At 56.7% G+C, this 26,857-nt stretch overlaps 4 long non-coding RNA genes across 5 annotated transcripts; 2 read left to right on the top strand and 2 right to left on the bottom strand.

Annotated features, from left to right (window-relative positions):
* Positions 1-21,198: 21,198 nt before the first annotated feature.
* On the bottom strand, positions 21,199-23,810 carry LOC138424190 (uncharacterized). The gene is made up of 2 exons (XR_011250675.1): positions 21,440-23,810; positions 21,199-21,325 (listed from the first exon to the last, which is right to left on the bottom strand). It is a non-coding gene; the product is annotated as an uncharacterized lncRNA (long non-coding RNA).
* Positions 22,156-24,187, top strand: LOC138424187 (uncharacterized). Of its 2 annotated transcripts, XR_011250671.1 has the most exons (5): positions 22,172-22,398; positions 22,634-22,747; positions 22,892-22,995; positions 23,077-23,238; positions 23,325-24,187. It is a non-coding gene; the product is annotated as an uncharacterized lncRNA (long non-coding RNA). The 2 variants fall into 2 exon arrangements; XR_011250672.1 differs by lacking the exon at positions 22,892-22,995 and having other exon boundaries at positions 22,156-22,398.
* LOC138424189 (uncharacterized) lies at positions 24,160-25,241 on the bottom strand. Its single transcript, XR_011250674.1, has 2 exons — positions 25,104-25,241; positions 24,160-24,518 (listed from the first exon to the last, which is right to left on the bottom strand). It is a non-coding gene; the product is annotated as an uncharacterized lncRNA (long non-coding RNA).
* On the top strand, positions 24,298-26,309 carry LOC138424188 (uncharacterized). The gene is made up of 3 exons (XR_011250673.1): positions 24,298-24,688; positions 25,247-25,733; positions 25,917-26,309. It is a non-coding gene; the product is annotated as an uncharacterized lncRNA (long non-coding RNA).
* Positions 26,310-26,857: the final 548 nt, after the last annotated feature.

Below are 26,857 nucleotides of genomic sequence, written 5' to 3'. Positions count from 1 at the left end.
TGGCCTCTTTATTCCAATGGAGATGCATGAGGAGGAGCCCCCAGTGCCTGCTCCTCCCCCATGGGCCCGGGCACTCTCAATCTACCTGTAGGAAGAGAACTCTCCTTCTCTGATGGGTGAGCCTGTCCCAGAGGGTGTTGCCTTCAGAAGATGATTCTGGAGAAGCTACCAGGCACGGGGTCAGATGGGGCCGTTTCAGGCAGTGCTGCTGGCCAGGTAACAGATGAGCCATCCTGGGATGGGGAGCCAGGATCGACAGCCTCCCCACTGGAGCCACACCACAGTCTGCCTTGAGTGGTCAGCAGAGCCCCCCTCCCGGGGTCTGTGCTGGGCAGTCAGCAGCTGTCTGCCCTGAGCAGTCAGCAGAGCTCCCCCCACCGCCCCACCACGGTCTGTGCTGAGCAGTCAGCAGCTGTCTGCCCTGAGCAGTCAGCAGAGCTCCCCTCCACCACAGTCTGCGCTGAGCAGTCAGCAGCTGCCTGCCCTGAGCAGTCAGCAGAGCTCCCCTCCGCCACGGTCTGCACTGAGCGGTCACCTGAACGCCGCCCACCCCATGGTCTGCCCTGAGCGGTCAGCAGAGCCACCCCACCCCCACCCCGAAGGTCTGGGCTAAGCGGTCAGCAGCTGTCTGCCCTGAGCTGTCAGCAGAGCCCCCCCACCGCAGCCTTGACTTCCCAGGTCAGGGGCCTCTTGGCCCATCTCAGCGAACTGATGGCTGGGATGCTGGGGAGGGCACGTGGGGCCCAGGTGGGCAAGGGGCCTGCAGGGTGGCCCTAAGGGTAGAGCATGGCAGTACCCTGGGAATACACCCTGTCCAGCAGCACATGCAGCCACGTGTTGGACACACTGTGTGTCCAGAGGACAGTGCAGTGAGCCGCAGAGCGGTGGGCCACAGTCCAGTCTGAGATGTCACTTTCCTTTTGGGATTCTCTGGTGGCTCAGATGGTAGGAAAATCTGCCTGCAACACAGGAGACCTGGGTTTGAGCTGGTCCAGGAAGATCCCCTGAAGAAGGGAATGGCTACTCACTCCATTTCTCTATACTGGCAACAATCAGAAATTGACATAAAACACCATTTATAGTCAGAAAAAAATACTAAACCTAAAAGGTAAATTGAAGAGGCTGAAAACTGCAAAACAATTTTAGAGAAATCAACGAAATAAAAGGAAAGAGAAGTTGCTCAGTCGTGTCCGACTCTTAGCGACCCCATGGACTGCAGCCCACCAGGCTCCTCAACGAAGACCCAAATAAATAGAGAGATAGTCTCCGTCACTGGTCGGAAGACTAGACACTGTTACATTTGTCCCCAGATTGATCCATAGAGTCAGTACAGTCTCACTCAGCTTCCCAGCTGGCTTTTCACGGACACTGGCTAGTTCCAACATGCGTGTGGAAAGACCCCAGAGCTGGAGCAGTGAAAACAGCTTCGGGGGATGGCATCGGGGCCTGAAGCTGCCTGATTGCCAGCTTCTTTCATGCACTCGATTGCCCTCCTTATATCTTCCTTGGCGTGCTATCTGTTCAAATCTGCGTCCAGCTTATAAAAAGTAGACTTCCGTTGTCTTTACTACTTTGAGTTTTGAGCAGAGCGGCAAGGCTGTGTCGCATGTTCAAGCCAGGCCCAGGCCTTGGTCATTGCCGCCCCATGAGGCAGATGGCCGGGGGAGACGTGGCTGCCTGGGTTGCTGCTAATCCTCTCACCGTTTGGGTTTTAAAAGCGATGAGCTAACATGTACAGTGAAAACGCATGTGTGTGTGTGTCACACTTGTGTGCATTGTGTGTGTGCGTGTGCGCGCACGCATGTCTGCCTGTGGGGGCCGTGTGCGTGTGTGTGCACTGCATGCCTACATGCATGCACATGTGTGTGCAGAGGAGGGACCCCCACAAAGCCGCGGCTGTAGGAGATGCAGCCCGGTGGCCCAGTGGTAAGGAAACCACCTGCCAACGAGGAAGACGTGGGTCTGATCCTTGGGTCGGAAAGATCCCCAGGAGAAGGGAATGGCAACTGACTCTCACCTGGGAAATCTCGTGGACAGGGAAGCCTAGCGGGCCGCAGTCCATGAGGTCACAGAGAGTCAGACACGACTGAGTGACTCACACTGTCACTTTTCACTTTCATGAGAAGGCACAGCAGGGTAGGAACAGGGCTGCAGCTCTGAGAGATTGCCTCACCAAGAAGGAGGCAGGTCTCGCTCCTGGGAGGGATGCACCAGAGGACGCAGACTGGGAGCCGCGTGCCGTGGAGACGGTCGCTGTCAGGTGAAAGCTGAGAGCCGGGAGAAGCCAGGGGAACTTGGTCCTGGGAGCCTCACTCTCCCTCCGGCTAGGCTCCGGCCAAGGAGTATGGCTTAATCACTGATGCTGAGACACGAGTTAACGTCGTCTTACGGACAGAGTCCAGCCAGCACATGTGGGGCAGCAGGAAAAGACGAGGCAAGCCCCAGAGCCATGCAGCACACCTGCCCCTGGGGGGCTGTGGCCCCAGCGGCCATGGTCTCTCCCTAGAGCGGGGCACACGCGTGGCCTTGGGGTGCAGGGGTCTGGGTGATGGGCTGATGAGCAGGTGGGTTAATGTAGGCCCCAGTCCTGGCCTGCTAACGTTTCCAGGAGCCCCTGCTGTCCTGAGGGTGCCCCCCGCCCCTCGATCCTGTCCTTCGGTGAAGAAGTGCATTCCTGCAGCTCCTAGCAGCCTGCGGGGCTCCCCTGCCATCCAGACACCCACCACCCTGAACACAGCCTGCAGGCACACATGCCAGGGGGTGGGTAGCTGCAGATGGTGTTGGGACCTAACAAACGCCGCGATAGGCTTCAGGGACTAAGGGAGGACTCACGAGAAAGGCTGAGTCATTGCCCAGTGAGGTCATCCCCGCGGATGCCAGGACTTGTCTAATCAGCATACTCCCCGTAACCTGGTTTGAGTTTATCAGGACGTAAAAGACATCCCCCTGCAGCCAATAGCCAATTAGTAAATACCAGGAAACCCCTGCAGCCAATAAAGATTAGCCAATTAGTAAATACTAGGAAACTCCTGCAGCCAATCAGCCCTTGCCAACTCTCTGTTCTAAAACCTATAAATACTGCTGTAACTCTGGGCTCGGGGCTCCTTGCTCCACTCCACTGCATTGGATGTGGCGGGAGCCCTAGCTCAAGCTAGCAATAAAACCCCTTCGTGCTTTTGCATTGCTGTGGACATCTTATTCTCTCAGTTTTGGGGACTCGGACTCTGGGCATAACATTTGGGGGCTCGTCCGGGATCCCTTTAACCGGGAAGAATAACACTCTCCCGGTAGAAGGGGTTTCCTCACTAGGAGGAAAGATATTTGAACACCGGTGTTAAGTCTGGTTAAGTCCAGTGTAAGGCCGAGGCCCAGCATACGCACTGGAAGGCAGCTGGCTCTTGTTAGGCCTAATCAGAGGCGAATTAGCCGTCCTAGCCAGTATAAGGCCAAGGCCCAGTGAGCACGCTGGAAGGCAACTGGCAGCCAGCATAAGGCCGGGGCCCAGCATTCGCACTGGAAGGCAGCTGGTTCTGTGGGGGACTGGGAAGGAACATCTCTCCCGATGCCAAATCTGGTGGGCAGTGGACGCCCTTTGGTGAGATAACGTTGGGACGCAAGACAGCAGTAACCCGGGAGAGACCCAGTTCTGTGTTTTCGGCCAATATTTGTCTGTCTTCTGTCTGTCGCCTTTCTTTGCATGCCGGCGCCACTTTTGTTTTTTGTGTGTTCATTGTGAGCTCCGTCATTATGGGTCAAAGCTCTTCCACCCCTGTGTCTGTAATGACTGACCATGAAGATCGGGAGGGTCAGAAGAAGAAGCCGATACTCCAGGAATCCTCATTATATCCTAGCCTGATTGACTTGGACACTGAGATCTCACCTCCCCCATATATGCAGCCACCCTCGCCCCCACAGGTACCGCAGGTGTCGTCCATAGAACAAAGGAGGGACCCAGAACCCTCGGCTCCGCCATGGGGGGGGGGGGCCGGCCCAAGGACTCGCAGAAGGCCTCGAAGGGGCAGAGACTTGTCTGAGGACGGAAGCCGGGAGGCTCCTTCATCCACCGCTCAGGCATTTCCCTGTCCGGGTGGGGCCAGCAAATCCCAGTGGGGAGTGAACATACCAGTACTGGCCGTTTTCTACGAGCGATTTATATAACTGGAAAACTCAAACCCCTTCTTTTTCCGAAAAACCCCAAGGTCTTATTGGTCTCTTAGATTCTATCCTGTTTACTCAGAATCCTACTTGGGATAATTGTCAGCAGCTGTTGCAGGTGCTCTTCACCATGGAGGGAAGGGAGCAAATTCTATCAGAAGCACGAAAACATGTTCCAGGAGTGGATGGAAGACCCACCACGCAGCCCCACTTAATCGAGGAGGCGTTTCCTTTGATGCAACCGAACTGGGATTTTGAATGCGCTGAAGGTAGGGAGCGTCTCCAAGTGTACCACCAGACTCTGATGGCTGGCCTCCAGGCAGCCGCCAGGAAACCAACGAATTTGTCTAAGGTAAATTTGGTAAGGCAGGAGCCAAATGAGAGCCCGGCAGCCTTTTTAGAGAGGTTAATGGAGGCTTTCAGGCAGTATACGCCCAGGACCCTCAGGCTGATGAGTCATGCGCAGCAGTCTTGCTAGCCTTTGTTCATCAGGCAGCTCCGGATATCAGGAGGAAGATACAGAGGATGGAGGGGCTGGGAGAACAGTCAGTACAGGATCTGGTGAGGGCAGCTGAGGAAGTGTCTAATAACAGAGAGACCCCTGAGGAGAGGGAGGAATGAATTAGACAGGAGGAAAGGGAATTTAGAGCCAAGGAAAACCGAGGAAATCGGAAAGAGTTGGCTCAAATTTTCTTTGCAGGGACGAGACTGGGACCTGATTCCCAGAAGACTCGAGACACCCAGCTGAAAGGAAGGGAGAGACCAGCCAGACCGACCCTGAAGAGAGACCAATGCGCCTATTGCAAAGAGCAAGGGCACTGGAAAAATGAGTGCCCCAACAGAAACCTGGAAAAAAGGACTGTAAGAAAAGAAGAGTCTCCCTCGGGTACCCACATCTTATATGCAGGAGAAGATAGTGATTAGGGGGGTCAGGGCCTGGCACCCCTCCCCAAGTCCTGGGTAACTATTAATGTGGAGGGGAAACTGGTCGGCTTCATGGTGGATACGGGAGCCCAATACTCAGTCCTCAATCAAAAATTCGGGCCAATGTCCAAGAAGACTAGCTTGGTCCAGGGAGCCACCGGGACAAAAAGATATTACTGGACTACTAAACGAAAAGTGGACTTGGGAGCCCAACGGGTGTCCCACTCATTTCTGGTGATCCCGGAATGTGTGGCCCCTTTATTAGGAAGAGACCTATTGTCCAAAGTCAATGCGCAAATTCACTTTGACTCTGGAGGGATATCAGTCACAGATGGGCTTGGACAACCAATTCATGTTTAATCCCTGGCACTGAGAGATGAATACAGACTATATTCACCAAAACCCCCTGCAGCTGTGGACCCGGCTATGCCACAATGGATCCAAAACCACCCTCTGGCCTGGGCCGAGACGGCAGGAGGAGGACTGGCAAAACCAGGACCTCCCATCGTTGTTGAACTAAAAGCAAATGCTACCCCTGTGAAGAGAAAGCAGCACCCCCTGAGTCAGGAGGCCCGGCAAGGAATCACGCACACATACAGCGCCTCCTGAAGGCAGGGATTCTTAAAAAGTGCTGGTCCCCATGGAATACTCCCCTGCTGCCTGTGAAAAAGCCCGGGGGAACGGACTTTAGACCCATCCAAGATCTTCGTGAAGTCAACAAGTGGGTGAGTGACATTCATCCCACTGTCCCTAACCCATACACCCTCCTGAGTGGCTTGCCACCAGACTACATTTGGTATACAATCTTGGACTTAAAAGATGCCTTTTTCAGTTTGCTTCTGGCCCCCCAGAGCCAAGAGATCTTCGCATTCGAATGGACTGACGAAGACAGTCAAACTGTAGGACAGCTGACCTGGACTCGCCTTCCACAGGGATTTAAAAACTCGCCGAGGTTGTTCAGCGAGGCTCTCGGCGAGGACCTCTGTGAGTACCAGACTAGCCACCCCGACGTTGTCCTGTTGCAACATGTGGATGACCTCATGCTGGCCGCTGCCACCAAGGAGGTATGCCTAGAGGCCATAGGCGGCCTCCTTCAGACTTTGGGGACATTGGGGCACTGGGCAAGTGCAAAGAAGGCCCAAATTGCTAAACAGGAAGTCGTTTACTTGGGGTACAAAATAAAACAGGGGCAAAGATGGTTGACTCAGGCTATGAAAGAGACTGTTTTACAGATCCCCGAGCCAACGACTCCTCCGCAAGCGAGGGAGTTCTTAGGGACTGTTGGGTACTGCAGGCTATGGATCCTGGGGTTTGCTGAAAATGCCCGGCCTCTATATGAAGGAAGTAGAGAAAACAAGAACTGGACTTGGACTGAGCCAATGAGGCGGGCATTTCAGGAACTCCGGCGGGCATTGCTAGAAGCCCCGGCCCTAGCTCTCCCTGGCCTGGCTAAGCCATTTCAACTGTTTGTGGATGAAAAGCAGGGAGTGGGGAAGGGAGTCCTGATGCAGCAATGGGGACCTTGGAGGTGGCCTGTGGCACAGCTCTCTAAACGGCTGGACCCGGTAGCTGCTGGATGGCCGCCCTGTCTCTGTATCATCGTGGCCGCTGCTCTCCTTGTCCATGATGCCAACAAGTTAACGTATGGACAACAGCTCCTGGTCTACACTCCCCATGCCATTGACAGGATTCTCAAGCAGCCCTCAGAGACTGGCAAACCCCCATATTGACTGTGAGATTGCCACCCCCGGGAATGGGAACCCTGCCCCCGACCCCCGAGTATTCCTCTTCCGATCTAAGCTGGATTCAAGAGAATGCCAACTGTCAGGAGGGCAAGGATGGATGGTATTGAGACCAAAATGACAACTTGTTGCTTCTGGCTAACTTGGGTCGACACCTTTGCACGCACCTACATCAGACCACCCATCTGGGAGAGAAAAAGACTCTAGCACTCTTACAGACCGTGCGTCTGCAGTTTTCCTGACAAAAGGCAACTATACAAGACATAGTCCGTGCCTGTAAGGCGTGCCAGATGATGAGACCAGAAAAAGCACAGCGCACTGGGAGACAGGTACCAAGGAGATAGATACACTCCTGGTATAAGGTGCCAGGGAGAAAGGCCGGACAGCACTGGGAGATAGATTTTACAGAGGTGAGGCCAGGCAAGTACGGGTACCGCTATCTGTTAGTTCTGGTCGATACTTTCTCTGGGTGGATGGAAGCATATCCCACTAAGAGAAACAGCAACAATGGTAGCTAAGAAACTCCTGGAAGAGATAGTGCCTAGGTTTGGGCTGCCGGCATCCATTGGCTCTGATAATGGACCTGCATTTGTGAGCAAAATTGTTAAAGGACTGGTCTCAGCCCTGGGGACCAAATGGAAGCTACATTATGAGTACAGTCCCCAGAGCTCAGGACAAGTGGAAAGAATGACTCGGACTCGAAAAGAAACTTTGGCAAAACTGGTAATAGAGACTGGTGGGGACTGGGTGACTCTCCTTCCCTTCGCTCTCTTCCGAGAGGGTAATACCCCCTCAAACGGCATCAAGTCAAGACATTAGAGCCCAGATGGAGGGGCGCTTGTGTTGTTCTTCTTACTGCCCCTACTGCCCTGAAGGTCGACGGCACTGGACCTTGGGTGCACTGTAGCCACGTGTGCTGTGCCCCCGGAGGGACTGAAAAGGCCCAGAGAGAATGGGAGGTGACAGCACATCCCTCCAACCCTTTAAGATGAAGCTCACCCGGCGACAGGACCCAGGCGAATCACCCTGGACCCTCAGAGGAAGATTCCTCTATATGATCAAGAGACAAGGGGGGAATGTTGGGACCTAACAAACGCCACGATAGGCTTCAGGGACTAAGGGAGGACTCACGGGAAAGGCTGAGTCATTGCCCAGTGAGGTCATCCCCGCGGATGCCAGGACTTGTCTAATCAGCATACTCCCCGTAACCTGGTTTGAGTTTATCAGGACGTAAAAGACATCCCCCTGCAGCCAATAGCCAATTAGTAAATACCAGGAAACCCCTGCAGCCAATCAGCCCTTGCCAACTCTCTGCTCTAAAACCTGTAACTACTGCTGTAACTCTGGGCTCGGGGCTTCTTGCTCCACTCCACTGCGTTGGATGTGGTGGGAGCCCCAGCTCAAGCTAGGAATAAAACCCCTTCATGCTTTTGCATTGCTGTGGACGTCTTAGTCTCTCAGTTTTGGGGACTTGGACTCTGGGCATAACATTGGGCCTTGGGCAATCGTTCCAACTCCAACACTGTCGAAACTCTGCTGTGTTTCACAAGCATGGCCTCTGTGATGTCTACAGGGAGGGGGATTCTGTCACCAAGTACTGCAGTGTTGCTGTCAACTCTCTGGATACTGAAGCAAATGTATTTTAAAACAGAAGAGGAGGGGGGAGGAACGTAGACAGAGGCTCCCGGGAACCAAAGGATGGAGTGACAATCTGTGGGTCTGCATAGAGCACCAGATCTGAGTCTGGTTCCTTTCCTGACACTGGTCCCCAGGCTCTCTTGCTTGCCGCTTGCCACACACCCACTGCTTGCAGAGTTGCCTTTGCACCAAGGCCCCCCGGTCCGGTTTCACACCCAGCGAAGCCAAGTCCAGCCTGACAACCTATCAGTGGGCCTTCGGGGGTGGTTTGCACTCCCCCCTGGCAAGGGTGGGGAAGAGATGTGAATATCTGTCCATCCTCCCAGGGCCAGAGAGCCTCGAAGCACGGCAGGGACTGTGGGAGTCCTGGAGGGCCCCTGGGTGAGGCGGTGGCCCTGCATGGACCGGCACAGTGGGAGCCCGGGAGCCCAGCATCAGCCCTCGGGGCCGAGGGTCCTTCCTGGGGGCCCCTCCGAGGTCTCACAGCAGCCAAGGTGCCTCACCCTCCCCCAGTCCCTCCACAAGGACCCCGCCTCCCTCCTGCCACGGCCCAACCCCCCACCCCCGCCCACGTCCTGCTCAGCTCGGGCCAGGACCCCTCACCTCTCAGAGCTTCTGCCTGGAGGTCCGGGCCCCAGTCACAGCCGCTCTCCCAGAAAGCGGCCACTTCCCTCAAGGTCACAACGGGCCCTGTGTTGGAACCACATGTGTTATCATGCACTTAACCTTGGTGTTCACATCAGCTGCCTACTTAAACATACTTTTAAAAAGAAAAAAAAAATACTTATTTAAAAGAAAATGCCAGGGACTTCCCTGGAGGTCCAGTGGTCAAAACTCTGCTTTTCAACGCAGGTGTCATAGTTCCAGCCCTGGTAGGGGGAACTAACACGCCACAGGATTCAGTCAAGATTTTCTTTCTAAAAGTCAGGATAAGGAAATGCCACAGGTCTCCTATAAATAGAAAACCAGTGCTTTCCTAATAGACTCTAATATAAATAGATAGCTATTAAAATGTAGAGGACCCCCTCCAAGGACCACTTGCCATCAGGACGCCTCTTCCCAGTGCCAGTTTAAGCCACACGCTCCTCTCTAAGCATCTGTGTGAAACGCCGTGAACCCTCAGCCTTTTGAGGACGGAGTATCGTGAGGACGCAACACACCGAAGAGGGGAAAGCAGTTTAGGGGGGAGATGCCCTGAGATGACCCCCTAAAGGGCCACAGGAGGCAGCGGCAGTCGCCCCGCCTTGCCACCGGCAGCTTCTCCAGCTGCTGCTTTGGGCTCCGTTCTGAGTTTCCAGTGGGAGATCTTTTTTAGAACAATTGCTGTTTACTTATTCACCGCTCTGTGGCTGCTCCAGGTCCTGGATGTGGCGAAGTGGGCTTAGCGGCCCTGTGGCACCGGGATCTAGTAATGGCTCCCCAACAAGGGCCCGAACCCTCCACTTCCCCTGGATTGGCAGGAGGGTTCCTAACCGCTGGGTGGCCAGGGCGTCCCCCGTGGTCGACTCCTCCTGTTTGGCTGCCTCACGTGTTTGCCTCTCATCACGGATGTCGACTCCGCTGGGGCAGGGGCTTTCTGTCTGTCTGTTTTCACGGCTGGAGATGGAAAGTTGCTGCCTGGATGAATGTGGCAAGTTTTGTTTTTCTTCCTGTGTTGGCGAGAAATTGAAAGAGCTCCTTGGTCTGTTTCTAAAGGGAAGATCTGTTTGTATTTATTGACACAATGAAGTTTTGAAATTTTTCTGGTCAAACGCATTACCTTTTCCTTATTGTTTTAATCTCTGGTTTCACGTCTATTAAGTTCTTCGTCACCCCCAAGATCACACAAATATTCACTGAAATATGCGTCTAGTGTTTTCTTGGTTTCATCTTACAGTCGAATCTTTAATCCATCTAGAAACGCAGAACAAGAATCTACTTTTATTTCATTTCAAGGGGTTGGCCATTTGCCCAAACTGTTTATTGAAAATGGCGCTCTCTCCCTGTTGATTTGAAAGGTCATCTTTCCATGTGAGAGATGATTATGTAACTTCAGGCTGATCTGTAGATTTTTACATGGCTTTCCAGTCCATTCTTGCATCAGGAGTTCAAGGTTTAAACGATTTTCATTTTCATCTCTGACTATCCCACCCACTTGCTTTCCTTTTCAAGTATTTCTGCAACAAAATGGACATCTGAAAAACAGCATGTCTTTCTATCCAGAGTCATGCCTTTCTCCCCGCCGACTCGGTGCTTTTTATTTCTCAGGTGGGAGCGGGAGTCTCCTGTCCTGTCTGTTTCCTTGTTTAGTTTCTTTCTGGGATTCCTAATTTTTCATTGAATTGTGAATGGGATCTTGTCTCCAACATATGTTGTTGTAGTTATTTTGGGGAGCTGGGCAAGCCTCAGGCTTGGTGTATTTAATTTGTAAGTGGCCACCGGAAGGAATTCTCTTTTCCACGGGACTGCCTCTCCCCAGCGGCTCCCCTGGGAGGCGACGGCCGGGCAGTGAGGGTGGCCCAGGCCCCCGGAGGGTCCTGGCTTGGCCATCAGCACCCAGGGGTCCGTCTCCAAGTAAAACGTTTTCTCTGCAAGGAAGATTCTGTTACGCCAGTTGGTATTTCGGTCAGGAATCACAGAGTGTACTTTGCGACAAGCTCAAAGCCCAGTGCTCTCTAAAACCAGGCCTTTTCCAGCAAGACCAGCAACAACGTGTTACTTTTCTCACACCTCGGACATGCAGGAAAATGTGTGTGCAGGGAGCTGGACGCATGCCCGCCTGGGGAAAGTGCCAGGCGAGATGAATGCGCTGGGCAGGGGCTGCGCCTGGTCTTGTTTGCTGGACTCGGAAGAGCTGCTAAGAGTCCCTCCAAACCCCATGGGCGCCTGGGGCCTGGAGGGAGCTAGCCAGCTTCCCCCAGGATGGAGGGCCTGGGAGAGGCCGAGCCCCTGAAAGTTTCCCCGCTGAGTGTGCCAGCCGCCATGTTCCATCTCCAGCTTCACATGCCTGGTGGGCACCAGAAGCAGGCGCCACTTTGCCCATTTTGAGAAGAGGAGCCTCAGGTCCTCGTGGTAGGTATCTGCTCCTAGACGTTCAGAGACAGATCCTGGGTAGGAATCTGGTTTAAACAGGTGATTCCCGAACATCCTGATCTCCAGGTCCCTTTTTAAATGAATTAATTGTCTCCCTCAGTGGCTCAGGCTGTGAAGAATCCACTGTGATGCGGAAGAGCCGGGCTCCATCCCTGGGTCAGGAAGATCCCCTGGAGAAGGAAATGGCAGCCCACTCCCATATCCTTGCTTAGGAAATCCCATGGACGGAGGGGCCTGGCAGGCTACAGTCAGGGTCGCAGAGAGTCGGACACAACTGAGCGACTGAAGCCCCCGATTTTCTTGAGAAAGATTTTGAAGGGGACAGGGCTGCATCGGCCGTCAGTGCTGAGCCCACACGTCAGCCCAGAGATGCTGGTGAGATCTCAGCAGAGGACCAAAGGACAGCCTCCTGGCACCACCACGAGCATGGTTATCACCCCAAAGACCCCCCCAAAGAGCCTTGGGGGCCAGAGCTCTCTGGACCAACCACGAGGACCGCCGCGAGCAGGACCAGCCACACGCCGTCTCTGAACCGCTGAGGAGGGGCTCCATGAGCAACGATGGAGAGGCTGGGCTCTGGCCCCAGGAGGCCAGGTCGGGGAGTCCACCGTGATGAGGGCCCTGGAGGAGAAGGGCTGGGGACAAGGGGAGCCCGTGTGTTCGCTGAGTGACCGCTGCCACTGCCTCCAGTAACCCTGCCCCGGAGACAGCAGGACAACCGCTGCTTACTGGGTCGAGGAGAGGAGAGCCTGACCGGACAGTGGTCCGCTGAAATGCCTGCCCGGGAGAGGCCCCACCTGGGGCCCTGGCTGATGCTTGGCTGACTGAGCGGGAACCGCACTCCCCGCCCTCCCACTTCCAGCAGCTCCGCGTTAGTCACAGAGCCTCCACGCATCGCATCGCGTTCAGGTTAGCCCCAGGGGGTCACAAAGCCCCAGCTGGATGGAGGCCTATAGTGGACAGGCGGACGTCTCCCTGTTCTCTGATTTTGGGACTGGCCTTTGCTACCCACCGTCTGCCTGCTGCGTGAATCTAAGGTCCATCCAGTGCCCCCTAAAGAGTTTCCCGGGCCAGAGCTGCCCTGCCACCCGCCCCCCCTCCATTCCCCAGCTCCCCGAGGCCACTCTCAGACATGCAGCAGAGCCTGCACCCAGGCGGCCAGGGCCAACAGGCCTGGGAACGGGCCGCCTTCTGCATGTTGGCCCTGCTCTGCCCTGGGATGAGGCCACAGCTGTGCCCTCAGCCAGGGCTTCTCCACCCCCCACCTCCCTGTCCATCTGGAGCCGCGATAGACTCAGGGCTTCTCTCCTGTTCTCGCTGCCACGGTCTCCAGCAGGGCCGTGGCCAGCCAGGTGGACCCCCACCCACAGGCAGGACTTGGGCCCTGTTGTTGGGGAAGGCATGGCTCAGCTGGGAAGCAAGACCACCATCCCCCAACCAAAGGCAAATGGGACAGCACACCCAGGTCCCACCCAGCTAATGCAGATGTGAGTATTGGGCAGTCAAAGCTCCCCTAAAGGGCCCAGGGCTGCTCTGATGATGCTGCCAGGGAGAGCGAAGGGTACAAGCGCCTTCATCTCTGAGCCTCAGTCTTCCCATCTGTAGAATGGGAGTAAGAGCAAAATCCGCGGTGGGCCTGCGGGGCACGATTCCCCGTGCTTAGGCCATCTGGGGCGGTCACTGGCCCCTGGGCCCAGGGCACAGCGGCGCTGCGTGCGACCGGTGAGCGCCTGGAAAAGAAGGGCTCACGGTGCTCCTCCGCTCCTCTCCTCCAGCGCCGGCCTGCACCCAGCCACGCAGAGGCTCCTTGTCCCTCCTTTTAATCACTAACTCTGCGCCCGGCGCGCCCTCCCCCGCTCTCCCCCGCTCTGAGGACTGTTATGAATGGAATGTTCCGACTCCAGCCCGAGCGCGCAGGAATGCACCGACCTCCCCAGGCCGGGCAACGCTTCGACGCTCCGCTCCGCCCCGCCCAGACTGACAGCGCAGGGGCGCCGCTGGGGGTGGGGCTGAGCGCGGGCCGGAGATGCGCTGAGGAGACGGGCAGACCCTACAGGTGCGACGCATAGAGGTCTATACCATCCCCACCGTGCTCCCCACAAATACAGAGAGCAAGGGTGCTCGCACACACAGCCATGCACTCACGGGCAAGAGGCTTGCACACACGTGCGCACACGCACTGCAGTGGAGGGCTCACAGAGACCCCCCCCCCAAGTCCACCTGGAGGGAGGCCTGGCGCGAGCAGCCTCTCCTGGGCGTACAGGCCAAAGGCATTGGGCCCTGAAGTCCTGGACACGGAGTACACAGCCAGCGCCTCCAGACGAGGGGCACCCCAGTTCCTCTCTGACCCAGCCCGGCCCTGGCCCCTCTGGCCTGGATTCCAGGGCCCCAGGCCCCCTGGGAAGAGCTGCCCCAGAGGGTGTTGGGGGCCAGGCGTCTCCGGGGTGCAGTAACTGAGGTTTTTGTGTTTGTGTCGAACCGAGACAGCGGGGTTAGGGAGAGGCAGCCGCTGCTTGGAATGGAGAAATGGAGCGCTGGGGGCCGGGGCTGAGCCCGAGGCTTCGAGCTCCGGCCCAGCCTCTCTCGGCCTGGCTGACGGCCAGCCCTCAGGCCCTGTGGCTCCGGCGCCTCCGTGAACACGGCTACGGCTGGACACCGTGTTCTCCCACGGGACACAGGGTAAACCACCTCTGGGCCCCATGGGAACCGGGCACCCTGCCAGACCCTCATTCACCCGTCCGCCACCCATCCATTCCTCCCCCCATTCAGCCATCCATCCAGGAGTACTTGCTGAGTGCCTTCTCATGCCGGACACCCCACCCCCTTCACTCGGGACACCCCAGTCCCCACCCCCACCCTCTGCAATGGTCCAGCTCCAAGATAGGCTTTGTTTGGCCTTGCTATGATTTTCAAACCTTTGATTTCCTAGAAAAACCCAGATTTCTGCCTTTTTGGAAAAATGGGTAAAGTGTGACATCAAGACTACCCAGACACCCCCTTCTGACAGCCCAGGGGGTGGCAGGGCCCCCAGCCGAGGCAGGACACCCCCTCGCTGCCAAAGCAGGGACATGCATGCCCCCCCGCCCGCAGTCAAGGCAGGGACACCCCCCACAGTCAGGGCAGGGACAGCCCCCAGTCACTGGAGGGACCGGACAGACTCCCCTAATTTGGAACCCTGGGCAGACGTGTTTTCACCATGAGGCAGGCAGGGAGCCCACGTGCTTCGGGAGAGAAGCCAGTGGGAATCACGAGCCTCGGATTCTTCACAAATGACTGCAGCGTGAGACATCTCAGGCGCTGAGCTCGCGTGAAGCCGCACGGAGCGCTGCCCTCTGCCATCAGCGGCGCACCCCCCCCCACAGGGCCGCCACACAGCCAGGCTTCGGATGAGGGGCGTCCACCCCAGTGGCTCCGACCCCACGGAGCCCCAGGCACTGCCTGCCTGAGTCGCTGATGACACCTGCCCACGTTTCCATATTTCAGGTCATCCTCTGCTTTCATCAGGGGATGTCTGGTTGCAAGCTGAGGTCTGGAGCCCAAGTGAGGGACCCAGACACGTCCCCCAGCCCCAACTACCCCCACTGGTTCAGGCCCGGCACCTTCACATCCGTTCGTCTCTTTGTTCTGATAATGAGAAAAAGTGCTACCAGACGTCTGGACGCCTGCACAGCTGTCCTGCCCGCGGTCAGGGTGATGCAGCTGGGTGGGTCGGCTACGTCCCCCTCTCACAATACAGTGTCTGAAGAAGTCTGCCAGTTTCCCTCATGTCCCATGTCTGTGTCCTCACGCCTGGGCCACAGGCCCCTTGGAAACTGGACGCACGTCCCAGCCACCTATGGTCCCCTCCCTCCCCTGGCCCTAGGGCGGGCCTGCCCCTCTACCCATCCCATGATGCTGGTGGGTGGTGTGAGACCAGTCACTCGTGGTGCATCTTGGCCTGCAGCTTTCCTGAACCCACAGTCAGCACCAGGATGAACACGGTGCTGACTCCCTCCCAACACACAGGGGACGGAGGAGGCCCCAGAAAGGGGAGGCATATTCCTGAACTGACGAGGATTTTGAGTAAGTTCATATGGCCAAAGCTTTGGTCTTTCCAGGAGTCATGCATAGATGTGAGAGTTGGACCATAAAGAAGGCTGAGCGCCGAAGAATTGATGCTTTTGAACTGTGGTGTTGGAGAAGACTCTTGAGAGTCCCTTGGACTGCAAGGAGATCCAACCAGTCCATCCTAGGGGAGATCAGTCCTGAATATTCATTGGAAGGACTGATGCTGAAGCTGAAACTCCAATCCTTTGGCCACATGATGCAAAGAACTGACTCAATGGCAAAGACCCTAATGCTGGGAAAGATTGAAGGCAGGAGGAGAAGGGGACGACAGAGGATGAGAGGGTTAGATGGCATCGCGAACTCAACGGACGTGAATTTGAGCAAGCTCTAAGAGACAGTGGAGGACAGAGGAGCCTGGTGGGCTGCAACCCATGGGGTCCCAGAGTCTGACACAACTTAGCGACTGAACAGCAACGATGGGAAGGTAGAGTTTGCCTGGTGAATTCCGCTGCAGACCTGTGCTTCCTTATGGGCTAAACTTCATCCTGAACACGTGGACTTTGTGTTAAGTTTTTTATAGGAAATCTCTAACTTTTCATGCCATCAAAACCTTGCTGATTTCACTTCTTTTACAGCACTGTACTCTCATGCTTCACTCCTAATTTCAGCCTGGAGAGCTCAGCCCGCCCCCTGCGCAGGCCCTTCTCTGCTCGGAGACTCTGGCGTTGGAGCGGGAACTGGCCGGGTGGCCGTGCAGGAGGAGACAGTGGCCACAGGCACCGGGAGGCCAAAGCGAGGGCTGGGACACCTCAGGGCCGCGCTCCTGGCAGGAGGGTCTCCTCGGACCCTCCCCCGCTGGCCCTCAGGCCTGGGAGGCAGCCAAGGAAGCCCTGGAAATGCTGGTTCTCGTGCTGGCGCGGCGCTGAGGTGACGCGACCTGTCTCTGTTGTGCAATGGGATGGCAGGGCCTCCAGGGAGGGCAAGGCACGCACGGTCCGTCTGTCAGTCTAGCGAACGGGGCCTCAAACTTACTTGCAGGCGATGAGGCTCTGAGAGCCCAGGAGAGCATGGCTGGGAGGAGGCAGGGCACCCTCCTGAGTGCCTCTCCTGAATGCTCCTCCTGAGTGCTCCCACTGAGTGTCTGCCGTAACTGCTCCCCCTGAGTGTCCCTCGTGAGTGCTCCTCTTCGGTCCTCCTACTGAGTGCTCCCCCTGAGTGTCCCTTGTGAGTGCTCCCCCTGAGTGCTCCCCCTGAGTGCTCCTCTCTGTCCACCGCTGTCTCTGGTGGAGCAAGTGCAGCCAGCTGGCACTGCCCACCCAGCAGCAGGTCTCCATCCTGGGGGATCTGGGGGCCCCCCAGGGGCTCCCCCATGCTGGGTGGCACACTGACCCATCACAGAGGCACGTGCTGACTGAGCCAGGCCAGCCACTCACAGGTGTCTTCCGTGGGACCTTGGACCTGTCCGCCCAGACCCTTGAACATGACCCTGGGGGCACCGCCTCCCGCCCCAGAGGCCTCCAGCAGGACCAGATTCTGAAGGGTCTGCTGCGCGCCACTGCCCCCTTCTGGCCGGTCCGCCTGCAGGTCTGGCTCTGGTCTGGTCTGCAAGCGAGGGCTCAGGGGCCTTCCCCGCGAAGGGATGAGGCCAGGGTGGCTTGTAGGCCCCTCTGTTGTTATTTCTACGAGGGTCTTCGCAGGGGAGGCCCGTGCCCTGCACCCTCCTCCCTGTGTGCTCTCTCTGCCCTTCTCCTTCACCAGGGACCGTTCTTGCAGTGTCCTGTGTCCTTGCAGTGTCCAGCGCTGTGAGACCTCCCAGGGCCTCAGTTTCTCCATCTGTAACCTGGAGCTCCAGGAGTTGGTGATGGACAGGGAGGCCTGGCTCTGGGAGGACCCTCAGGGGTCACCAGCATTCCTCAGCCTCCCCAGACGGCTGCAGCCACCATGAGGTGTGCAGAGGCTCTGAAAGGGCTTGAGTGCAGTGAAAGCTGAGCGCCAAAGAACTGATGCTTTTGAACTGTGATGTTGGAGGAGACTCTTGAGAGTCCCTTGGACTGCAAGGAGATCCAACCAGTTCATCCTAAAGGAGACCAGTCCTAAATATTCACTGGAAGGCCTGATGCTGAAGCTGAAACTCCAGTCCTTTGGCCACCTGATGCAAAGAACTGACTCACTGGAAAAGACGCTGATGCTGGGAAAGATTGAAGGCAGGAGAAGGGGGCCGCAGAGGATGAGATGGTTGGATGGCATCACCCACTTGACGGACATGAGTGTGAGTTGGTGATGGACCGGGAGGCCTGGCGTGCTGCAGTCTGCGGGGTCGCAAAGACTCAGACAGGACTGAGCAGCTGAACTGAGCACGCACGCTTTTATTCACTGTTGTATCGTTGCTCAAAGGGGCGTTTGTCCAGGTGTAAACGCTGCAGGAAAGGGTCCCAGGCGCCACCTCTGTCGTGAGGGGTCCACAGGTGCTGTCTCAGCGGGAGACACGGTTTGGGAGGGGGTGATCTGCAGAGAGGAGGGCAGAGAAAGGGGGGCTGCCCCCCAGGAGCCCCACAGGGGAGTGGGTCCTGGACCCACGGGGTCTGCAGGCACACGGGGCAGCCCCGGCAGGGACCTTGGCCTCAGGGGACAGCGCACCCACCAGGGCTCCAGCGAGGCGGGGGAAGCCGCCCCGACACCCTGCTCTCCACCATCCTGGAAGCCAGCCCCAGCTGACCCAAGCCCCTGGCAGCCTGGAAGATATTTTTGCTGTCCTTGCCCTCTTCTTTTTTCCCCGCTGTTGTGGGTCTCGGCTGCTACAGTCACGCCTTCTCCAGTTGTACCCTTTGCTGTGGCGCACAGAGGCCTCATCGCAGCAGCTGTCCCTGTTGCAGAACACAGGCTCCGTGGTGTTCAGGCTCCAGCGGGCGAAGCTCCCGGGGTCTAGAGGATGAGCAACACCCTTGAGGCACACAGGCTCAGCTGCGCTGCGGCGTGTGTGACCTTCCCCGACCGGGGACCCGACCTGCCGTCTCCTCTCTGTCCTGTGGGCCCGGGAGCCCTGCGGTCTCCTTGTCTCTGTCCTGTGGGCCCGGGAGCCCTGCTGTCTCCTCTTCTCTGTCCTGTGGGCACCCTTACTGAACATCATCATCTTTTTGACGACTGATATGTGAGTTTTTATACCTAAATGCCATCGAGTCCCTGTATTCGTTTCCTGGGTGGGTGAGAACAACAGAAATGAACTGTCTCTGTCCTGAGACTCGAAATCCGCGGTCAGCGTGCTGGCGGGGCCTGCTCCCTCCTCGCCTCTTCCTGCTGTGGGCAGGTGGCTGGCGACCTGTGGCCTTCCGTGGCTTGAAGACGCATTGCCCTGACCTTCCATCAGGTTGTGCGCACGCAAGCTTCTTCTCTGCGTGTCTGTCTCAGCATCCAATTTTCTTTATAAGAACCCCAGGTCTGGGATTGGAGCCTGCCCTGTGACTTCACTTTGACTAGATTGCCCCTGTAAAGAACCCACCTCCAAGCAAGGCCATGCCGTGAGGCACTGAGGGCTACGACCTCAGCTTGTGGGGCAGACACAACCCAGGCCACCCACTCTGCAAAGTTTGTGTTGGTTGTTAGTTTTTTCACCAGTGACGTCTCCCTCTTTTAATATTCGTGGTGCTTTTTAACATGAAAACTCACATTCTCTACAGTTGAATCTGTCTTTCCTTTCTGACTTCTGAGGCATGAAATGCTTTTCACTGGTTTTAGAATGATGACTGTATTTCCTGCGGTTGCGGTTGAGCCATTAAGTCCTGCGCAACTCTGCGCCCCTGGCCTGCAGCTCACTAGGCCCCCTTGTCCTCCACTGTCTCCCGGAGTTTGTTCAAACTCACGTCCATTGAATCAGTGACGCTGCCGAACTGTCGCAGCCTCTGCTGTCCGCTTCCTCTTCTGCGTTCAGTCTTTCCCAGCATCAGGGCGTTTCCAACAGGCTGGCTCTTCTCTTCAGGTGGCCGAAGCATTGGAGCCTCAGCATCGGTCTTTCCAGCGAGTATTCATGGTTGATCTCCTATAGGATTGATTGACTGGCTTGATTACTGTGTGTCTTACTGAAATTATTTCTTAGCTTGTCATGTTTAAATACGCAGTACTTCTAGAAATGAACGTGTGGGTGGTACGGAAGCAGCTCTTGAGTTAAGCATAGTCGCACACTTCTTCACGACTGATGTTAGTTCTTGCCACCCTGAGGAAGGAAGGGGCTCCTAACTGCCTCTTAATTAGCAAGGAGACGGCCCCTCCAGGGACCCAGTAAATCTCACTATTATCTCAAGTCTGGTCTTTTTCTGCTTCTCTTTCAGGCTTCACAGCTGAGAAAGTGCCCACAGACCCCTTCCTCTGCAGGCGGCTCCCTTGGCAACGCAGTGGAAGCCTGAGGAATGAGCAGTCCAGCAAGCAGTGCGTTAGACGGTCAGCCAAGGGCCGTTGCCGTCCTCGGCCTCCACCTGGGGGAGCAGTAAGGAGGCTCCCATTTTCACAAGTGTGCACAGACACACTCCCGTGCGCACACGCACGTTACAGTCATAGATGAAACACCAACTTTAAAAAGTGTAGCTGAAATCCATCTGCATGCTCTTCTTGTTTTGAAATGGACAATGGGTAGAATGACACGTCCGTCTCCTTCCTTGCCCAAGGCCCTGCCTCTTCTCTTTGTCTTTCTGCGTTATCTGAAATTTGCAGGCAATGTTGGTTGACAGCCCAGGTCTTCGATACCGTGTCTGCTGATAATCTTCAAGTCCCGTCGTAGGCCGGCGGCACACTCCTGGGGAAGCAAACCCTGGCCTGAGCTCATGTCAGCTGTTCACACCCCTCAGGTGCACACCTGGGTGAGCACACCTGCCTGCTGAGGTTCCTGTGTGCTTGATTTTGGGGTGTCCTGCCCCCCAGGGTGCACCCCAACATGTGTGCACACAAGGTGGCCTTGAAGAACCAGGAGAGCTGCTCCCAAGGGTCTTGGCCGAGGGCCTCTGCACTCTCAGCTCATCACACACTCAGGCTCTCTGGCTGGAGAGAGGAGCCTCGGCAGTCAGTGGCAAAAATTGGGTCGGGTTTTGGAATAAGGCTACTTGTTACTGAGCACTAACTCGGAAACTGAGCCTTCGTCTCTCTCCAGATAATCCCCTCTCTAGAGCTGTGTCTCGCACAGGAGCCATTTCTGGCAGCATCTTTAGCTTTCTCATAGCCTTTACATTCTGGTGAGCAGCATGCTTCCTCCTGCACGGCTCCATCACTGTTTCCCGCTAGAGATCCACCTGGTTCACACCAAATCCACCTGGTTCACACTACAAATCCACCTAAAATGTACGATTTTTGCTTGCTTGCTGAATTCCAGAGTTGCTCATCTCCAGCTACCTCCTGATCCCTTCAACCTAGCAGGTCTGACGCTGGAAACAGAAGCCCCCCGGCAGTGCAGCTGGTGCCATGGGTCTGCCTAACCCACAGGGATGCAAGTTCTGGAGCTGTGCCTCACACTCACGTTTCCAGAAAATGAGGAGAGAGAACCCACACCATTTGGAAGCCTCAAGACCATTTTGGTGGTTTGGGGACACATTTTGAGGTCTTTCTAGAGCTTTTTTTTAAAAAATGTACTACATACACATTTCCTTATTTGGTATTCTTTTTAAAAAATATTCTATTTCTTGGTTGTGCTGGGTCTTCACTGCTGTGCACAGGCTTTCTCTAGTTGTGGCGAGTGCAGGCTACTCTCTTCCCATGAAGCACGGGCTCTGGAGGTGGGGTGCAATAGTTGTGGCGCACAGGCTTAGCTGCCCCACGGCACGTGGGATCTCCCCAGACCAGACATCAAACCAAGGTCCCTGCCCTGGCAGGCAGATTCTTACCCACTGCGCCAGCAGGGAGCCCTTATGTGATATTCCTGATGGTCAGCTGACCTTGTAGCACCACCGTGCCCACGGCACAAGTGAGGAAGCTGCAGCACCCGGAGGCAGAGTATCAGCGATGCCTCACTGCTGGCCAGCAAGGGGACTGGCCGTGGTTTCTGTTCACGGGCCAGAGCTGGTCACTGGCTTCTGCTAAGGACAAGAGGGCAGGAGGGGCTGTGGTTGGCAGAATGCACAAATCCCAAGGTGCATGACAAGGTGATGAAGTTTCACACGTACGTGGACAGTTATGTGACGCACATTGGTGTGAGGGCACCCAGACCCAGACACACAACCCCCACCCAGGTGCCTGTGCCAAGGGAGCTGACCCACACATCCACTCCAGTCCCCGCTGTGTTGGTCGGTTCTGCTTGGTTTTGTATTTTATATAATAGACTCAGCTGTTATCATTTGAGTGAGAATTCAAGATGATGCCTGTGTGTGAGTGTCCAACTCTTTGCAACCCCCTGGACTGCAGCCCACCAGGCTCCTCTGTCCGTGGGATTCTCCAGGCAAGAACACTGAAGTGGGGTGCCATTTCCTTCTCCAGGGGATCTTCTGGACCCAAGAATCAAACTGGCCTCTCTTGAGTCTGCTGCACTGGCAGGCGGGTTCTTTAACACTAGCACCACCAGAGACAGGCCACGCCTGTGAGGTCCACCCATGCTGGCGCGTGTGAAAAAGGGAGGGCGGGAGTGGCCTGGCCGACAGAGCTCATCAGGGCGGGAGGCGGCGCCTCACAGACCCCAGCGTCCCAGCCACTGAGGGCCCTGGGGATGGAATCCTTCCAGGACCCACAAAGGCCTCTCCCCTGTGGTTGACTCCGGAGCTCCCAGGCAGGAAGGCGCGCGTCCTGGGAGGCAGTCCTTTTGAAATCGGGGAAAAATGACTGGCTGCAGGCCCGGAACCTCGGCCACATGGTGCGCAGGCAGACAGGATGGCGGGAGCGGGGGGCGGGGGCGGGGGCTCCGGTGTGCGTGAGGGGTCGTCGCAGTGGCTGGAGGAGTGGGCAGCCCCCAGTCCCTCAGGCCCAGAGCAGGCAGCCCTTGGAGGAGCCCTGGGCTCCGGGGGCAGACTGTGGCAGGCGGTTTTGGGGGGCGCCGGCTGGGCCCCTCCCCCAGCCGCCCCACATTTCCGGCCCCATTGTTTCTGCAGCAGGACAAGCAGGCTGTCCTCGGCCCCTCTGGAAGGGCGGCCGCGGAGGACCGGCCAGGGCCGCAGGACTCTCCCGCATTCAGATGAGCACGGAGCAGCTGGGCCAAGTCCTGCGTGAGTCTCAGCCCCAAGTGTGACTCCAGGCTGGGTTTTCGGGGCTGGGGGAGGAGCGCCTGGGTGGGGTGGGGGCGCACGGCGGAGCCCCGGTGTTCCGTGTGCCCTCTCCCTGTTTAATTAAGGTTTTGGAGAAGATTATAGGTTTACAAAGTTCAGAATCCAAAGGATAAGCGTGTGCACTTGCTAAGCCTGCTCCTCTGCGCCCCCTGCTGGCTCATGATCGGCTCTGCAGCTTGTCCTGACAGGTGCCCGCTGTTCCTCCTGGTTCTCTGGGAGGGGGTCGGAGAAACACCTCCGGCCCTGAGTGTATCCACTGTGTTTTGCAGAAACAAAAGCTGCACCTCAGGGGCGTGTCCTACCGCACAGGAGATCTGGTGTCGGGGCGCTGCGCACACGCGTCCTGCTGGAAGGGGCAGGGGCGGGCCACGCTGAGGTCTACCCTGGACTCCAGGAAGAGGGACCAGAGCTGGGGACTCCTGCGGCTCAAGGTCTGGGGTGGTCAGGGTCAGAGTCAAGGAGGGCCAGAGGAGCTCTGGTGGGGAGGATTTTTAACTCTTCCTTTACCCACCTCCAGCTTGTTTCGCAGTTTGTGCTGAGCACCTGTTACTTCGGTGGGGAACCTGTAGCCTTTGTGTGACTTCTATGCAGATCTTCTGCGCCCGGCTTCATGGGCTTGGCAACCACACAGCCTGTGTAGCTGCCACTCCAGGGAGCGTAGGGTGTTTCTGTCATTCTAGAAAAGCCCCCCAGTGCCCGTCCAGCCAATGCGCCCCATCCCAGGCAGCTACTGTCTGACTGGCCGGCAGAGCCTGCAGTCCACGGGGTCTCGGAGTTGGGCCCCACTGAGCGACTGAGCACGCGTGCGCGTGTGGCTGACACCGACGGCCGGGACAGGAGGGGCCACGAGCACCGGCCTGTCCGCGGTGACCTGGGCCTCCCCGGTCCACCTGGCCTGCGGGTGGTGTCTCCTTGTCTGCTGCCCTCCGGGGCCTCGCCATGTCCCCCTGCACCCTCAGCTCCCCTGGTGTCCTCGTACCTGTGGCTGCCCATTCGGCTTCCTCCACTGCGCCCACTGGGCTCTCTCCTGACTGGCCCAGACTCGCCCACCTGCTGGGCTCCCCACCCTCCTCCTTCCCTCGCTGCTCTGGAGCCAGACCTGGAAAGACAGCGTCCACCGGCCTCTTGGCCCTGACATACGTCACCCAACCCGCAGAGTGCTGGAGGGAGATGGAGCTTGTGAGGAGAGTGGCCAGATGCTCCAAGCAAGGATACTGGAGTGGGCAACCATTCCCTTCTCCAGGGGATCTTCCAGACCCAGGGGTGGAATCCGGGTCTCCTGCATTGCAGGCAGACTCTGTACTGTCTGAGCCACCAGGGAAGCCCTTTGAAAAAAATCAATCCTGGTCAAATAACACAGAATGTACCATCTTAACCACGTTTAAGCCTCCAGGTCAGTGGTATTAAGTGCGTTCACATTGTTGTGCAGTCACGACCACCATCCAACCCAATTAACGCTTCACTTTGTAAAACAGTCACTTTGTCCCCAGTAAACACCAGCTCCCGCTCGGCTCCCCCAGCCCTGGCCCCCACCATCCAACTTTCTGTCACTATGAGCCTGCATGCTCCTGGGGCCTCGTGTAAGTGAAGTCACTTGCTTGCCTTGCTTGTCCTTCCATGACTGACTGGCTGCACTGAGCGCGGTGTCTTCAAGTTTCCTCCATGTCGTGGCGTACCGGGGCTTCCTTCCCTTTCAAACCTGAGTAGTATTCTGGGAAATGGATTATTTTCCAGATGTTCTTACTTGGCAAAATAAACAGTTAGCCACCCAATGTCAGTTGCCCAAATGCCTATGAAACGGCTCTTCCAGCCACCACTGGACCTCAGGAGAAGCAGACTCCCCTTGTGTGCAGCTTCTAAGGGATCAGCCAGCCTCCACAGGCGAGTCAGGCTTCCTAGAGACCACCTCTTCTCTGTGCCCCGCCCCCACGCCCCCGCACACGCCCCTGCCTCACGCCCCCACAGGCCCCACCCACACACGTGCCCATTTATCCCACACAGGCGCCCCGCCCACAGCCCCCACCTGCACTCTTACTTTTCTCTCCATCTGGAGCCTTGCTCTACTTCTCTAACTGAACTCCCCCAAGTCCTGCCAGTCCTTGTCCCCCCGAGGGCCCCAAGGGCCCCAGGCCCCTCTCCTGACCTTCTCCTCCCTCATCACGGCAGCCCCCAGCTTTCGGTTTCTGCCCCCCTCACTGGACTGACAGCACCTCCAGAAGGGACACTGCGCCCCACCCCCCAAGCTGCCCAAGTTCTCATTTGTTCCCTGTGACGAGCCCTGGGGTGGGGGCTGCACCTGCTGGCCGGGCCCTGTCCCAGACCTGGAATCTGACTCTCCGGAGGGATCAAGAGGCCCCCATGCGAGGCCTTCACAGGAGAACAGCTGTGCATTCTGCAGGCCTCGGCCCACTCTCCAGAAACACCTGATTGCATTTCCAGGTCGCTGGGTGGACCCTGGTTCAAGCCTGGAGCTGCATGAAGGCTCCCTCTGACGTCACCTCTCTGTGCTATGGTTGGAGGGCTGTGCCCCCCTCCCCCAGTTCATATGTTGACTCCTAACCACAAAGGTGATGGTATAAGCGGGGAGCCTTCAGGAGGTGACCTGGTCATAGGGTGGAGCCCTCAGAGTGGGATCGGCGCCCTCATATAAGGACCCCAGAGCCCCCTCGCTGCCTCTGCCATGTGAGGACTCAGAAAAGGGCCTTCACGGGACCAGGCTGGCACCCTGACCATGGACCTCCAGGTCCCCGGCAATGAGTGGAGTTGTTGTAAGCTGCCCAGCCTGTGGCATTGTGTCCCCAGCCTGAATAAGGCAACATGTAGAATCACACGTTGCCCATCGCAAGGGAATACCGCAGGAAGCCATCCTGAATTGTCGGTTCCCCCTGGGGGCTGGCGTCTGGTGCCGCTGTGAGTAACTCACAAGGTGGGTAGAAGCAGGACGGGGAGAGGGGAAGGCAGAGGGGAGCCGCAGCACGCCCCTGAGCAGGAGGCCTTAGGACCCGGCCAGGGGGAGCAGCGGCCAGAGCTGGAAGGGAGATGGGTCACGTGGCCGCCGTCTGAGGCCACACACCAGCCGAGTTAATGTTTCCTCCCAACACACACACAGCGCTGGCTCCCGAATTCCTAGAGGACCGCTGAATCATCCTTACACAACAGAAAGAGCCTCCATCGGGTCACCCGTCCACCTGACTTGAACCTGACTCTCCCTCTAAGCTGCCCCCAGACTGCCCCTCACCCATAACGAAGGCTGAGATAGCCCTCACTGTACTATCCGCACCCCCGACCACCAACTCCCGCCCCTGGCCACTGCAGGCTGAGCATCGTCCATCTACGCTCACCCCTCTTGGATGCAAGCCCTGCTTAGGGTTTGGGGGTACACAGCTGACTGAGACCCTGTCTCCACCTCAGGGGTCTTCCTGTTGTGAAAAGTGACAAGCCTGTGGAAAAGGGCATTATGGTGTGATCTGTGCTAACATTAAAAAAAAAAAAGCTAAGATCATGGCATCTGGTCCCATCACTTCATGGCAAACAGATGGGAAAAAAGTGGAAGTGACAACCGATTTTATTTTCTTGAGCTCCAAAATCATTGCAGACAGTGACTACAGGCCTGAAACTAAAAGTTGCTTGCTCCTTGGAAGGAAAGCTATGACAAACCTAGACAGCGTTATAGAAGCAAAGACATTACTTTGCCGACAAAGGTCCGTCAGTCAAAGCTATGGTTTTTCCAATAGTCATGTATGGATGTGAGAGCTGGATCATAAAGCTGTTTAGTGTGTCTAATTCTTTGCGACCCCATGGACTGTAGCCCACCAGGCTCCTCTGTCCATGGGATTCTCCAGGCCAGAACACTGGAGCAGGTAGCAGTTCCCTTTTCCAGGGGGTCTTCCCAACGCAGGGATTGAACCCAGGTCTCCTGCATTGCAAGCGGATTCTTTACTGTCTGAGCCAACAGGGAAGCCTTAAGAAGGCTGGGCGCCAAAGAACTGATGCTTTCAAACTGTGGTGTTGGAGAAAACTCTTGAGAGTCCCCTGGACTGCAAGGAGATC

The sequence above is a fragment of the Ovis canadensis genome, chromosome 19 (genome assembly GCF_042477335.2).
Source record: "Ovis canadensis isolate MfBH-ARS-UI-01 breed Bighorn chromosome 19, ARS-UI_OviCan_v2, whole genome shotgun sequence".
Lineage (NCBI taxonomy): Eukaryota > Metazoa > Chordata > Mammalia > Artiodactyla > Bovidae > Ovis > Ovis canadensis.
This window is presented reverse-complemented; position numbering and strand designations above follow the sequence as displayed.